The sequence below is a fragment of the Taudactylus pleione genome, unplaced genomic scaffold, assembly GCF_031769625.1.
Source record: "Taudactylus pleione unplaced genomic scaffold, aTauple2 ptg000758l, whole genome shotgun sequence".
Classification (NCBI taxonomy): domain Eukaryota; kingdom Metazoa; phylum Chordata; class Amphibia; order Anura; family Myobatrachidae; genus Taudactylus; species Taudactylus pleione.
In genome coordinates this window covers 6,424,885-6,441,164 of record NW_028285160.1, presented here as the reverse complement: position 1 = coordinate 6,441,164, position 16,280 = coordinate 6,424,885, and positions in this window count along the sequence as shown.

The following is a 16,280-nucleotide window of genomic DNA, read 5'->3' as shown; positions in this document are numbered from 1 at the left end:
GAGTCTTCAGGACTCTCTGGGCATTGCTGCAGTCCCGGGTGCCGATGTCATGGGTAATGGGGACGCGGCTGGCCCAGGGCACTCAGAGCCCTTGTTTCTGCTCTGGTTATCATTGCCTATAATCCTGCAATAACCAGTCTTCTATAAATCTGTTAAAGATTTTTGAAAGTGCTCCATTCTACACTTCTACATCCAATGGGTCGGAGACTGGGGGGAGGAGGAGGGGGGTCCGGCCTGTTTCATCCGTTCTGGTCTCTACAATTTCTGATGGCAGCCCTGGCTGTATATACTGTGGAATGCTCAATAATATAATACTTTACTTATCTGTACCAATTAGACAGACACAGCAGAGATGATTGCTTGGCCTAAAATAAGTTTTGCAGCAGATGTAGTCAGGTACTAGTCTCAATAACTGCTAAATGGTAAGAGGTTAAGCACCCAATGGGTTGTGCTCATCATCATCATCATGTTGTGAGGCAGCTTGTGTCCTGCTGAGGTGAAGTAAATGACTTAAGACAATATCTACTGGTACACAGACGAAATCTCTGTTGCAGTAGATTCCAATATGAGTACCGCCAATAAAAGTTAGTTTGTTTTTTAATTTTTTGTAAGACTGTTTTAAAATAACATGGTTTAATTCATCTCTCAGCATTTTTTTCCTATATGCAGCACCTAATAAACACTGAGTGATTACTTACCACGTATTGTCAAATATAAGAAAATCTGCTACATACGGATATGAGGAATGTTTATCCAAAATAAATGAATAAACAGATTTCAGTGTCTATTAATGTGTCCCGTAATGACAGATGGAAAATGTACAGGACGTCTCGGTCATAGACACAGCTGTTTTGACAACAAACCTTTGGAAACTATACAAAAGAAAGTAATGTTCTGATCTAGGGACTAAAGGTGACAATAGCATTTTATGAAGGAACTGCAAAACATGGTCCCATTGTTCATTTATTTAATGCAGGTGCAAAAACAAAGTATGAGGGATTATATGTGGGGAATAAAAAGATTTCAAAAAATATTTCTCCACCGGGAATATTCAACACCAGACTTCTTACAAAATGTGTTAGGTTTGTTAATAATTAAAGTACAAAGGGACAAATTTGAGGGTAGCTGGCCTCACTGCTGCCGATAGGCAATAACTTGTGCTAAAAAAAAAAAAAAAAAGATTACCACCAGGAACATTTACATGTCTACACATAACACCTACATATCACTATAGAAGCAGCATTTATTGGTCTGAAAAATTGTCACTGAAAGAAAACATGTACAAGTAAAAAACAATTGCAACACAAGACATGTACCAGCAAAAAAAAGCTAAACTATAAACAAATCAAATCTGCAACATATTTATTCAAACAAAAAACAATCAAATTGGGTGACACATTGTATATAAACTATGTGGTTGCTCAGGCCATGTACTTCAGAAGCGCTAGTTAAGAAACAATTATTTCATTTACCATTTTGATATAACTCTGTATTTTTTATTATTATTATGTGTATTTGTCTAGTGTATCCATTAAAAGGTGCTTGTATACAGTTATTCTTGTTGTAGGACTACTTGTGTTCTGTGATCATCTGTTTGCAGAGCTTAAGGTGCCCATACACGGTGCGATAAAGCAGCCGATCTGACGGATTGCTACGATTTGGCTGCTCTATCGTACAGTGTATGGGCATGATATTGGACAGAGCGCGCAATCATGGGGTCGTACATCGCACCCTCATATCTTACTGCAGGTTCAGTCGATTTGGGGATGCCATGTGCGATCCAATGAAGTGCTATGCGGGTGAGGGAGCCGGCGTATCAGACAGCCACCCGATCGCACAGTGTGCGGGGACCACCTGATATGCCGAACATCGGATCCCAGTCGCGTTGCCCGGTGCATTTTACACCATGTACGGCCAGCTTTAGCATTTACTACAGAATCACCATTTGATTTAGCCTTCCCATAACACAGGTCTGCGATGAAAAAGCTTTTTTAATGAATTTATGTGATACTTATAGATTTTTGGCTTCTGAACAAGAAAATGACTGATTTTGCATTTCACATCACGTTTTTATGCAGAACGTGTATTTATGAATAAGTCATTTTTTCATGTTCTTTAAAGTAATAAATGTATTTCTCCTATTTATTATAAAACATTGTCTTAAATTAATTCAGTCGGTAGTATAGAACGTTGCAATTCAGTTTACGTCATGAAACTTCCCCCCGCCCAGTGCCAGATTAAGGTCCACATGGGCCTGGAGCTGAAATTTACAAAGGGCCTAAACCCCATACTGTCTAAAGGAACATTGCACACACACAACAACTACAAGGTGAGCTGGCGAAGGTGGAACCAAATACAACAGATGCAACACAGTTTTGCCCTGTGCCGGCTCCTTTTAAAGCCTACCTACCACCACATACACACACACAGTACATATACAGTACAAACCACTCATACAGTACAAGTGATTTCAAAATTTTTAGGCAATGTCAACGATCCAAACTACAAAGAAATTGTCAGGGAAATGCTTAATAGTTACAGAAACCTTGGCTACAATATGAGTTTAAAGGTCCATTTTTTAAATTCCCATAATGAGCATTTCCCCGAATAATCTCAGAGACTACAGTGAAGAACAGGGGTGAATGGTTCCACCAAGACGTTAAAGATGTAGAAAGAAGATACCAGGGTCGTTGGGACGTCAGCATGATGGCTGACTAATGCTGGATGATACACAAAGATGACACAGAAAAAGCTTATAAGCGAAAAGCAACAAAACAAAGTTTGAAGACAAAAAAAGAAAAAAAAAAAAAAAGATAACGATTTTTTTCAATAATTATGGTTGTTTCTATTATTGTTTGATTTTATTGTTATTTTATTATGTAATTAAGAAAAAACACAGTAATATCATCTACACTTCTTTGTATTTCACAATAAATATGTCAAAAACAATTAAACTTCTTGTTTTTCTTAAAAATTTATGAAACCCCCTTATAAGTAAATGTGATGTGGTCATTTTTTTTAATATACTATTTCTTGATGTACACAGGAGTATAATTAAGAATATAAAAGTATTACTAAAAAAAAGCTTTCAATACCTTAAATTTTGCAGACCTGTGTAATCTTTGTACTATATCCCCTTACAGTCAGAGCTCACATGTCCATCTAATTAAGGTGTTAATCTGCTCCCAATAGCAAGTCATATGTGTGACATCCTTTGGGCAAGGAATGCGATGTCACTGGGGGAATGGTAATGCCAGAAAATATGACAGAATAGACATGAGAGGCAGCAGGCACTGACACCTAAGGTTGCTCCCAGCCGGCATGCAGCGGCAACATGAAACAAATGTGAGGTAAGAACCGTTAATCAAGTGTAACAGTGCAGTAATTGATGGCAACCAATGAGCAATCAGCTTCAATATATTGCACATTAGAAAATTAAATCAAATGTCTAATTCTTTGCTGTGGGTTTGTTGCACTTTATTGTTATTATTGGTAAATAATAATTCCTTGTCTAACAGCTGCACATGTAATAAAAGGGATACGTTTAAGATGCCGGCTGTCACTATGCCAACCGCCGGCATCCAGACTACAGAATCCCGGCGTGGGTTAACTAACCTACGCCAGGACACCGGCGCCCGGCATCCCGATCGAAGGGATGCCAGGCGCCGAGCGCAGACAGCCGCGCGGGGGGGAGGGTTAGGTTTAGGGTTCCCGGGGGGACTTAGGGTTAGGCACCCCCCCGGAACATTAGGGTTAGGCTAGGGGGAGGGAAGGTTAGGGTTAGGCACCCCCGGGGGAACATTAGGGTTAGGCTAGGGGGAGGGAGGGTTATGGTTAGGCACCCACCCGGGGAACTTAGGTTTAGGCAGCAGGGAAAGGGGGGGGTTAGGTTTAGGCACTTAGAGGGGGATTAAGGTTAGGCACAGGGGGGCCAGCGGTATTTCATACTGAATGCATAATAAAAGAGTTCTGTGTTTTGCATAGGAAAGGTAGCAAAATGCATATTTAACTACTGAAAGGTAATCCCTGCAGTATATTTTGCAAAGGGCTCAACAGAATCCAGTCACCAGAATAACTAGAACACTCAGGCTACCGGTGGTCCCAGGTCCCCATGTATATCTTCTGGACTGCAACAATATTATTTCATAATGCCTCATCTCTGGAGGTCTTGTGACCGTTCATACATGCCAAAAACTGGCTGGCACTGCAAGACCTCGATCTGGTCAGAAGTAACAATAAGGTGATATAACCAAATAACTTGGGGCACACACTTAGTGTGGGTATCTAGGCAGCAGTTGCCCAGGTAATGAAACTCCCCTGATCGTTCACCATAACCACTTGTATCAATACGGTTGACCAGATATATCATAATAATCAAAATGTCAATGTTTTCTTGGCTTCTTTTCTTTAAACTGAGCCTTAAATATCCCCATACTTACAGTACTTTTTCCTTGTACCTCCTTTTCCAGAAAAAACGATACCATATTAAGCTTTCCCTTAACCGACCAGGAGATTCGGTTGTGCAATTATTTCATATGTAAATGCAGAGATGCTACTTTCGTTGACATTTTTGTTCCCATGATAAAGATTTCATGGTTTTTTTTTTTTTTTCCTTTCTTGAGTGGAGAGCCACGCCCTTCACAACTAAACCAAATCCTTCAATTTGCGAGCATTCAATTTATTTCAAGTATTTTTTTTCTACCTTACCACAGCAACTTTTTATCAAGCTTTTTTTTTTGCTAATCTTTCTGTAAATGCATTAAACAAAAAAAAAAAAAAAACTAACTGTGGGATATCCCGTAGTTTAGTGTTTCTCCTCTATTGTCAACAAGAAGGAAAAGTCTATTAGATTTCCTCTTCATACCAGGAAGTAGCACACATGACGTCATAACCAATGATGACTGACACTTTTGCCAACACACTGGTGATTTTCATCAAGAGAGTTTAATGGCATGTTAAAGGGCGGAACATTTTGTATTAAGTAAAAAGTCACAGGGGGGCGGCGGGTTTATTGTGTATCAGATCCTCTCACATCTGCTCCACCTCTCCATTGACTGTTACCATCCTACGCACCTCTTCAACGTCTCGCTCTCTCTCATAAGGCACCATACCCTGTGTTAAAGCATACCATAACCATCTTTACAAAAAACAACCCTTGACCTTGACTCTCTCTAGCCATTGTACAGTCTCTCTCCTCCCCTTTACCTTCAAAGATCCTTAAATGGTTTCTCTTCAACCCCCTTTATCACTTTTATTTCCTCACACTCGCTTATTGATCCACTTCAGTCTGACTTCTGCCTTCAGAAGCTGCCCTCAGTGATGACCTTCCTGTTGTTAAACCTAAGGGCCATTACACTTGACTCATCTTCCTGGACTTCTCTGCTCCCATTGACATTGTGAACCACTGTCTCCTCTTGCAAATCCTTAATTTTTTTTGGTCTGCATTATACTGCTTTCTCCTGGTTCTCCTATCTCACTCGCTCTTCTCATGATTATACCTTTCCCACTACATGTAGGTGACCCCCAAGCTTCTGCGCTCACCTTCTTTTTGTCAATTCTTAATCTTAGTGAGCTTACGGTCTAACTCTCCTCCTCTGTAGCATCTCCAGCTGTCTTTCTGCTACTACTTTCTGGATGTTCTAACATCCAAGACTGTGCATATCTTCATTGCTTGTGTCAGTTCTTCTGTCTAGCAGTTGTATTCAACTCCTCCCTCTCTCAAACCTCTCATTCATGCCTCCACACTTCATATTATCTTCAAGATCAGTCCTTTTCTCAAACATGATGCAACTAAGGCCCTCATTTCTGGCCTGGACTGAAATCGTCTACTATCTGGCCTTAACTACTCCGGATTTCCCAACTCTCAGTTTATCCTAAATATTCTCTCCTCGCTGTAAGACCCCACACTGATTCTAAAACACACATGCACTAAAAAAAATAAAAAAATAAAAAAAAAACATAATTCCCCAGACACTCAACACCTCCCCCTCCCCCCACACCAAAAATGCCCCACAGGCCCTAACTATCAGGACTGCCACCCTATTATATAGTAAGAAATCAGGCTTCAGGTGCAGCACAGTGGGGTATAAAGCAGAAAATATGAGCTGGGGCTGACTGAGCATAAAGAGCTTAAAGACTGACAAGTCATTAAGCAGGAGAAACTGGAAAATGCAAGCTGCCTCCTCTAATTAGAAAGTAAGCACATATGTCCGTTTTCTTCTATTGTACAGTGCTGCAGAGGTGGCACCTTACAAATATACAATGATAATGATAATACTTATACCAAATAATAATAAAGTTCTACAAATTATAAATGCAACATGGATGGTGTAATGGTTATCGTTATTGCCTCACAGCCCTGAGGTTGTTGGCTTGATTCACACCACTGCCCTAACCTGTGTGGAGTTTCTATATACTCCCTGTGTTTGCAGGGGTTTCCGTCATGTACTCTGGTTCACTCCCACGATTAAAAAAATACCAGGATTTTGGTACTCAAAGTAAAATGTCTTCCTCCATCTAATGGACACTGGCAATGAGGTTAAGTTGAGGAGCTGGAGAAGGAGTATGGGCACTAAAAAAAGGAGAGTTATGGTAAAAGTTACCTTGGTTAACTCTCTTTCTTCAAAGTCCATAGGATCCACAGGGAGACATTGGGGTGTAAGTGGGACCTGGAGGACCGGACACTAACAGCAAAGCTATTCAATCCTATGATGCTCTGGTTCTTCCCCCTATACCCCACCCAAAACCTGAGGGCACTTCAGTTTTGTTAACAAGCCCAAGGCAGGAGCAGTATAGGAGGAGGAAGACTGGTACAATGAGGAATCACACACTCACATAGAGAAGGAAACAAGTGACCAGGAGAAGAAACCCATAGATGCTAGGAGCAGCAGGGCGAGTGCCCTGTGGACCCATGGTCTTCAAAGAAACAGGTAACCAAGGTAAGTTTAACCATAACCCTCCTTTTCTTCTTCAAAGTCCATAGGGCTCCACAGGGAGCCATTGGGCAATGTCACAAAGCAGTTGGTCAAGGGCGGGAATGCTCCTGAACTTATAGGAGAACACGCCTGAAGGAAGCGTCCTGAGAGGCAAATGTATCAAAGGCATAAATCCTAAGAAAGATGTGGAAAGAAGACCAGGTGGCCACCTTGCATAGCTGTTCAGCTGAGGCGCCATGCCAGACTGTCCACAGAGTGAGTAGAAAGAGCAGTCAATGAAGCTGGCACAAGAAGGCCAGTCTGCGTGTAAGCCTGTGAGATAGTCATGTGAATCCATCTGGGCAGAGTCTGTTTGTCCTATATGGATTCCACAAGAAGGGATGGCCAGCTAACAAAGAGGGAAACCAATTTCCTGATGGAAGTACTGCGGTCCACGTGGATCTTCAGAGCATGGACCACATCTAACAGGGCCTCACTAGCCGAGAGGTCTGATGAATGAAATACCATAAACACAATTTGCTCATTCAGGTGGAAGCGACAAACCACCTTGGGAAGGAAACCTGGGTGTGTATGAAGAACAGCACTGTCCTGATGAAATATTAAAAAGGGGGAGCAACGTTAAAGTGCTCCTAAATCCGATACCCTACAGGCAGATGCTAAGTCTTCGCAGTGAGCCTCTTGACATCCACTGATTCCAGGGTTCGAATGGAGGTTCCTAAAGTGCTTGGAGCACCACTAACAAATCCCATGGAGCCACAGGAGGGACAAAGGGAGGTTGTATATGTAGAACACCTTGCATGAAAGAGTGAACATCTGGTAGAGTAGCAATTCTGTGCTGAAACAAGATAGGCAAAGCAGAGACCTACACTTTCAGAGATGCTAGGCGAAGGCCTAGATGCAGTCCAGCCTGAAGAAAGGCAAGAATTTGAGAAACCTTAAAGACTTGCGGGTCATAGTTTCTTGGAGCACACCATTGAAAATATGTATGCCATATTCTGTGGTAAATCCTGGCTGAGGCCGGTTTACGTGCTCTGAGCATGGTCTGTACCACAGAGCTGGAGAAACCCTTAGCCGTTAGGAGGGATGTATCAAGAGCAGCAGGTCTATTCGTAGAGGAAGTTGAAGAGGAACGTCTATGGAAAGCCTTTGAAGATCGGAGTACCAATGATGTCTGGGCCAAGCCGGAGCTATGAACAGGACTGTGCCCCCCCTGCTGTCTGAACTTTCAAAGTACTCGAGGAAGTAGGGATATTGGAGGGCAGAGATGTGCCAAAAGAAAGTTCCATTTCAGCCAAAAATGCATCTATGAAAGCCGCGTCAGGGTCCTGTGTTCTGGCTCCATAAATTGGAAGTTTGTTGTTGTGTCTTGAGGCCATGAGATCAAATTCCAGAAGACCATTCTCCTGCATGCACGTCGTGACGGCTGAGGAAATCTGCTTCCAAATTGCGAATCCCTGGGATGAACACTGTGGAGATGGCAGGGAGATTGTAGTCGGTCCATGTAAGAATGCGGGACACTTCTGTTATTGCTGACTGACTTTGAGTGCCTCCTTGGTGATTGATGTAGGCCACATGTATTGGCCTGTTTTTCAGAATATTCTGAGCCAGAGTGAGAAGCTCTGTAGATGGCTCGTTCCAGGATGTTGATTGGTAACACTGCCTTGACTGGCCCATCGGCCCTGGAAGGAGTGCTGGCTGGTTACTGCGGCCCACTCTCAGAGGCTTGCAGCCATGGTGCGGAGAGCTCAGTCCAGGAGCCAAAATGGACGACCCTTGTTCAAAAGAGAAGTCTGTAGCCACCAGGCTAGGGACAGGTGAACCTCTGGGGGGAGGCTCATTGTCTGGGATTTGAGCAGATGGGGTAGCCTGTTCCACCTGGAAAGAATCAGGTGTTGTAGTGGCCTGGAGTGAAACTGGGCGAACTCCACCATGTCAAAGGTGAACACCCAAGGCCTGCATTGCAGAGTGAATTGACACTCTGCGATTGTGGGGAAGTCTGTGTAGTCTATGCTGGATTGCTGAAATCTTGTCAGCCGTTAAGAAGATTCTCTGAACTAGACAGTCCAGGAGGCCTCCCAAATGTACCATCCTTTGAGAGGGTGTTAAGGAAGATTTAATAATGCTGGCCTTCTGATTCTCGCATACAATTCAATGCTTATCGTACTTTTTCCCATGTCAGTTTACATCTATCAACTTTGAAACACTGTCCTTTATCTCAGCTCTCTTGCCTAGCCTCACTTCCTCTATCTGTTTACAATCTGCATTATTTTTCAAATTCTGCACACATTAGAACCCCACTTTTAATCCTCTCTATAACAATCTTGTTAATCTGCATACATATTGATACATCACTGTTTTTTCACTTGCATTCCTACAAATTTGTTGCACTCATATCTCATTTACATTTCCGAATTTCATTCCTCTTGTTTACTTATAAACACCATGACAAGGTTTTCCTCAACTCCGTCCTTTACTCAGTCTCTACCTAATCCTCTATTCTGCCCCCTGCTTCCACCTTTATCCTTTCCCCCTTATCTCTAACACATCCTCCTCCACTTTCTTCCTGTTCTACCCCCCCTCTGTCCTACTACCCCACCACCAAACCCTCCTCCTACACTCCTCTCCCTGTCACTTCACCCCACTGCCATGCACATCTCCCTCCCTGCCCTCCTCCTATAGGCTCCCTTTCTAGCTCAGGTGCCCGCACCATCACTAAACTCTATTCATATCGGTCCCCAAATTAATCTTACCTCCACGTCACGGCAACCCGGATAATCTTATTCACATCTCCCCCACAAATGCTATCTCTCTATCCTGTGCCCTCTGGAATGCCAGGTCAGTCTGTAATAAACTGGTCCCCACCCATGACCTTTTTATCTCCAACTCTCTGAATCTCCTAGCCATCACTGAAACTTGGATCTCACCCTCTGACACCACTTCTCCTGCTGCTCTATCCTCTGGGGGCCTTGCCTTCACCCACACCCCCTGGCCTGGGGGTCGCCATGGTGGTGGTGTTGGGGTCCTTCTGTCCACCAGTTATTCCTACCAGCTAATACCCTCTGAACCATCCCTTACATTCCCCAGATTTGAGGTTCATGCTATACGCCTCTTCCAACCAGTAAACCTCAGAGTAGCTGTCATTTACCGTCCCCATGGCTCTCCCTCCAAATTCCTTGACAACTTCGCTTCCTGGCTCCCTCACTTTCTCTCCTCAGATCTTCCCTCCATTAGCCTAGGTGATTTTAATATTCCTATTGACATTCCCACAGAATCCTCTGCAGCTAAACTCCTTACCCTCACCTCTTCATTTGGTCTCGCCCAATGGACCTCATCACCCTTCCATGTGAGTGGGCACTCACTTGACCTGGTCTTTACTCACCGTTGGGATATTTCTGATTACTCCAATTGCCCGTTCCCACTCTCGGACCATCACCTTCTCTCTTTTAACCTATCCCTCTCTCCTTCACCTCCTTTAACTCCTAAGGCTACCATTACTAAGCATAATATTGAGGCTATTGACACTGTTGCTTTTTCCTCCCTGCTGGACTCTCTTCTATCCCCTATCATTTCTCTCTCCTGTCCTGAACAAGCTACTTCCCTGTACAATTCCTCCCTTACTTCTGCTCTTGATTCTGTTGCTCCAGCAATAACTACTCACCCTCACAGATCAACACCACAACCCTGGCATTCCAAATGCACCAGATATCTACAAAAGTGTTCAAGAATTGCAGAGCGTCAGTGGAGAAAGTCACGTTCTAAGGCTGACTTCCTCCATCTCAAATTTATTCTCTTTTCCTACAGTGCTGCCCTGTCTCTCTCCAAACAAACATATTTCAAGAACCACATCTCCTCCCAGTCCTCAAACCCCCGGCGTCTCTTTACCACTTTCAACTCCCTACTCTGCCCTCGTCTTTGCCACCTACTTTACATCTAAAATTGACTCAATACGTGAGGACATCATATCCCATCAGACCCTCTGCACTCCTCCCCCTCCTTGCCCTTACCACCCGTCCCCTCTCTGTCTCACCAACTCTGACATCCTTCTCCCCTGCTTCTGGAGAGGAAATCATGGCCCTCATCCGGTCCTCCCCTCTTGACCCCATCCCTTCCCGTCTCCTCTCCCACCTGTCTCCTTCTGCCTGTTCCCATCTGGCTCGCCTCCTTAATCTCTCCCTATCATCTGGCACTGTCCCTTCTGCATTCAAACATGCTCTTGTCTCCCCCATTCTTAAAAAAACCTACCCTTGATCCTAACATACTTTCCAACTATCAACGAATCTCTCTTCTCCCTTTTGCTTCCAAACTCCTTGAGCGTATTGTCTACAACCGCCTTATCACCTTTCTTTCCTCCCACTCCCTCCTTGACTCATTTCAATATGGCTTCCGATCTCTCCACTCCACTGAAACTGCCCTCACGAAAGTCAGCAATGACCTCCTTGCTGGCAAATCCAAGGGTCACTACTCTCTGCTCATTCTCCTTGACCTCTCTGCTGCATTTGACACTGTAGACTACCCTCTCCTCCTGCAAATCCTTTACTCTCTCGATTTATGTGGCACTGCCCTCTCCTGGCTTTCCTCCTACCTCTCTGATTGTTCCTTCGCTGTGTCCTCTCATGACTCCTCTTCCCCTCCACTTCCACTAACAGTAGGAATTTCCAAAGGTTCTGTTCTTGGGCCTCTCCTTTTCTCCCTATATACATCCTCTTTAGGTGAACTCATTAACTCCTTTGACCTCCAATATCATCTCTATGCAGATGATAATCAAATTTAAATTTCCACCCCTGAGCTCTCCCCCTCGCTCCTTACCCGTATCTCCAACTGTCTCTCTGCTGTCTCTTCGTGGATGTCCCAGCGCTTTCTTAAACTTAACATGTCTAAGACTGAGCTGATCATCTTCCCACCCTCTTCCACTACATCACTTCCCACAATTTCATTATCTATTGATGGCACAACTATCTTCTCTAGCCCCAAAGTGCGCTGTCTTGGAGTTATCCTAGACTCCTCCCTCTCCTTTAAACTTCATATTCAGCACCTCTCGCAGTCCTGCCGTTTTCACCTAAAAAATATCTCCAGGATTAGACCCTTCCTCACCCAGGATGCCACTAAAACCCTCATCCACTCACTGGTCATATCCAGATTGGACTACTGTAACCTTCTCCTAGCTGGCCTCCCAGTCTCTCACCTCTCTCCACTACAATCGGTTCTCAATGCTGCTGCTCGGCTCATCTTCCTCTCCAGACATTCTACATCTGCTTCCCCTCTACTTCAAGCCCTACACTGGCTCCCCTTCCCCTTCAGATGCCAATTCAAGGTTCTTACATTCGCCTACAAGGCCCTCAGCAAATCCTCTCCCGCATACATTTCTGACCTTCTCTCCCTTCACAATCCCATCTGTCCACTTCGCTCAACTAATGCATGCCACCTCTCTTGTCAACTGATTACTTCCTCCCACTCCCGCATCCGAGATTTTGCCAATGCTGCTCCCTACCTTTGGAATGCTCTCCCTATCAGACTCTCCACCTCTCTACAAATGGGCTCTCAAGACCCACTACTTCATCAAGGCCTTTCAGCACTCATCCTAACGCACCTCCTGCTCTTTCCTTCCTATCTTCCCCTTCTATGTCACGCCTGTCTGTCTGCCCCTCCCCTTAGAATGTAAGCTCTCATGAGCAGGGACCTCTTCCCTCATGTGCTTCTCTTTACATTTTCTTCTACTCTCTACTCCCCATTAGGGCACCTAACACGGGACTGCCAACTCCCGGCAGCTTATTGTGAGTACTTTAATCACTATTTCAGCAATGTATATAAGTTGTGTCCTTGTCCTGCACTGTAATGTACTGTAAGTTACTTGTTTCTTGTTCACCTGTTAGTTCTATGTACTATGTAAGGCGCTGCGGAACACTTGTGGCGCCATATAAAGGATAATAATAATAATTATTGTTTCCAGTTGATCAGCCAACCGTGCATTTGAAGAAAGGCAATGGTTACCTGTAGATGGCAGTGAATAGTCTCTGGGGAGCTGGCCAACAGCACGAGCTTGTCCAAGTATGGGAGCAGTCTGATCCCTCGATGACGTAGAGAGGCAGTCATAACAGCCATGATCTTGGTAAAGACCCGCGGGGGGCATTGAAAAGCCGGACTGCAGAGCCTGAAAATGGTAATGTTGCTGTAGTATAGCAGAGATATTGTTGATGAGAAGGCGCTATAGGTACATGTAGATAAGCGTCTTGTATGTCTAGAGATACCATCCCCTGGCTCCATAGCTAGGATAATGGAACGGAGGGTTTCCATACGAAACCTGGGCACCCTGATAAACTTGTTCAGAGATTAGAGGTTGAGGATAGGCCGATAAGACCCATTGGGCTTCTGAAGAAAAGGGTAGAATAGCCCTTGCCCCGTTGTGAGGAGGGGACCCAAATTATTACTCCTGAATTCAGTAAAGACTGAATGGCTAATTGGAGCAGCAAGGCCTTGGTTGGGTCTGATGGAGGTCCTGTGCAAAAGAACTGCTGGGGGGGTTGCCACAGGCATATCCGTGGGAGACCACATCCCTCACCAGGCATCTGATGTGGTTTGATGCCAAACCTGGACGAATTGAAGTCGGCCTCCCACCCTGGGAGCCCCCAGGGAGAGGCCCAGCCTGTCAGGCTGTAGGCTTGTCATCCGACTTGGCAGGTGAACATCTAGTAGCCCAGGCCTGTTTGGCCCAAGGCTTGGAGGCCTTGGTTGATGTCTGCTGTTGTAGAAAAGACTGACCCTTGGCTTTTCCTTGAGGGCGAAAGGACCAAAAGGATGATGTCTGAGGCTTTGTATTATATGCAGAGGGCAGGAACGCCGTTTTGTTGGCCGCCAAAGTAGTCACAATTTTATCCAATTCTGGACCAAATAAGGTCTCCTGCATAAGGCAGAGACTCTAGAGCCCGTTTTGATTCTGAATCTGCTTTCCAGGATCGTAGCCAAAGAATACAGCGGTCCACTACCTAAGTGGCAGATATCCTGGAGGCCAGGAGGAGAGCCGTATACACAGCTGCTTCACCTAAGTAGGAGGCTGCATCTCTAATGTGAGATATGTAGGACAGCTGTTCCCTGGAAGCCTTAGGGGGAAAGTCTTTTTAAGGCCTCTGCCCAACTCAATGGCTTTTGACAGCCAGGCCGTAGCCCTAACAGGACAAGTAATAGCTCCTGTAATAGAGTATATAGATTTATGACAAGCTTCTATACATCTATTTGTAGTCTCCTTCAGGGAGGTTGCAGTATGAATGGGTGGTAGCATTTTTAACCAGACATGTTACATGAGAAACCACTGCTGTGGGCACTTCCCATTTAGTAGAATCAGTAGCTAGAAGAGGGTAAAAGGAACTGAACAGTTTTGAAATTTGAAACCTTCTACCGGGCATATTCCAAGCTTCACTCAAGTGATCAGATAGCTGGTCAGAGTGAGGAAACTCTGGTAAAATTAACCTTTTGTCGCTTAAAAAGCGTGTTTTTTCTTAGGAGCAGATTCATCCTCTTCTATTTGTAGAATAGTTTTAAAAGCTCTCACAAGAGCAGGTATATTTACTTTAGATGGTGGCTCTTCTTCTCCTGAGACGGAGTGTCAGAGTGAGAGAGATCTGAGTCTTCTTCCTCCCCCAGATGATATCTCAGAATCTGATAACTGTGTGGATGGGAAGATATCATAGTATGTTTAGTAGGCTTAGTAGGTAAAGGCTTTTCCTTTTGCAGCATTTGCTGAAAAACCGTAGAGATATTAGCCAAACTCTGTACTGAGGTAGACAGTACAGTCTACCCATGGGGGAAGCAAAGGATTTGCAGGGAGTACCTGCTGTGGCCATGCGATAGGGGGAGCTAACACCGGGCAAGCTACTTGGTCTGCAAGTTTTGTCAGCATTTGTGAAAAGGCAGCCCAGGGTGGGTCCTGAGGGAGAGACGCCAGGGCTGATGGGCCTGGGGTTGTGTAACAATTAATACAGAGACCATCCTGAATGAGGTCCTCTGTGGCTAAGCCCGCAGAGCAGGACTTACAAGACAGCAGAGTAGGAGAAGCAGCATCAGGCTGCTTGTTATTCTTTCCTCTGCCAGCCATAGCCACAAGAATAACAAAATACACACTATGATACAGTGCAGTGAACACCCTACATAATATGGCACAGTGTAGCGTGCAACCGCGTTATAAAGTATGTGATAGCACTGACAAGTATCTGGGAAATGTGAGGTACAATGAACCCCCTATACCTTAGTATACCAGAATACAGTAGACCAAAGGGAAAGGTATAAGCTGTACAGTATAGAAAGTAGAGATTAGCGCTAGCACAAGTCGCATACAAACGCAGAAAAACATTACATGTTTACAATGGGCACTAAAACTAACTACAGACCACAGTGGCTGGTAGGATATAGCGCTGTATGACCTGGGCCGTGGGAGATGTATACAGGGAGACTGGACTCAGCGTTTCCGGAGACATGCTTGCAGAAAATTGCTGCTGTGCGTCTCTGGGGTGCGGAGGGTGAGGGTGGAGCAGCCCAGAGAACACAAAGTCCACAGGGGAATGGCTCCTTGGACTGGGGGAGGGGCTGCAGGGAGAGCGCCTTCTCCCCTTACTGACATTAACCACTGGGTCCACTGCCCTCCTTACATATGCCCTGCGCCAGTATGTTATAAGCCCAGGGGGTCTAGTTAAATCGTGGGCGCACCAGTGTCCAAATCAGCGCCTCCAGTCTGTCTCCTGAGGCTGGAGGCAAGATGGCGCAACAATGCAGGTCCCTCACGAACGGTGTTCCACCTTACCTGTCCCCTGGATTCCGGGCTGCAGTCAGGGGTCCAAGGAGTCTGCTAGCTAGTCCCCCTCAGAGTCCTGCCAGGAGTACCTAGCACAGGCTTGGAGTCACGGCGCCTCGGAGGGGTGATGAGGAGGACAGTCTGGTGCTGCTCGCCCATTATAGTAAATGAAAAATAGAAATAAATTAAATTATAAAATAAAAGCTTGGGCTGGTTATAAAAGCTCCTGCTGGACACCAACAAAACTGAAGTGCCCTCAGGCTGTGGGCAGGATATAGGGGGAAGGACCGAAGCATCCTAGGTTTGAAAAGCTTTGCTGTTGGTGTCCGGTCCTCCAGGTCCCATCTACACCCCAATGTCTCCCTGTGGAGCTCTATGGACCCTGAAGAAGAAAGTTAAGTTTTTGGCTCTGCCCTCTCTAACCCCTCCCACCAAACCAGTTTTATTTTCCCTCAAAACCATATAGAATATAACACAAGAACCGTGAAACAACAATAATCAGGTAGGGAGCGCGGTGTTCCCTAGATGTAAGAAATTTTATGGTGAGCACCAAAATTCTGTTTCCT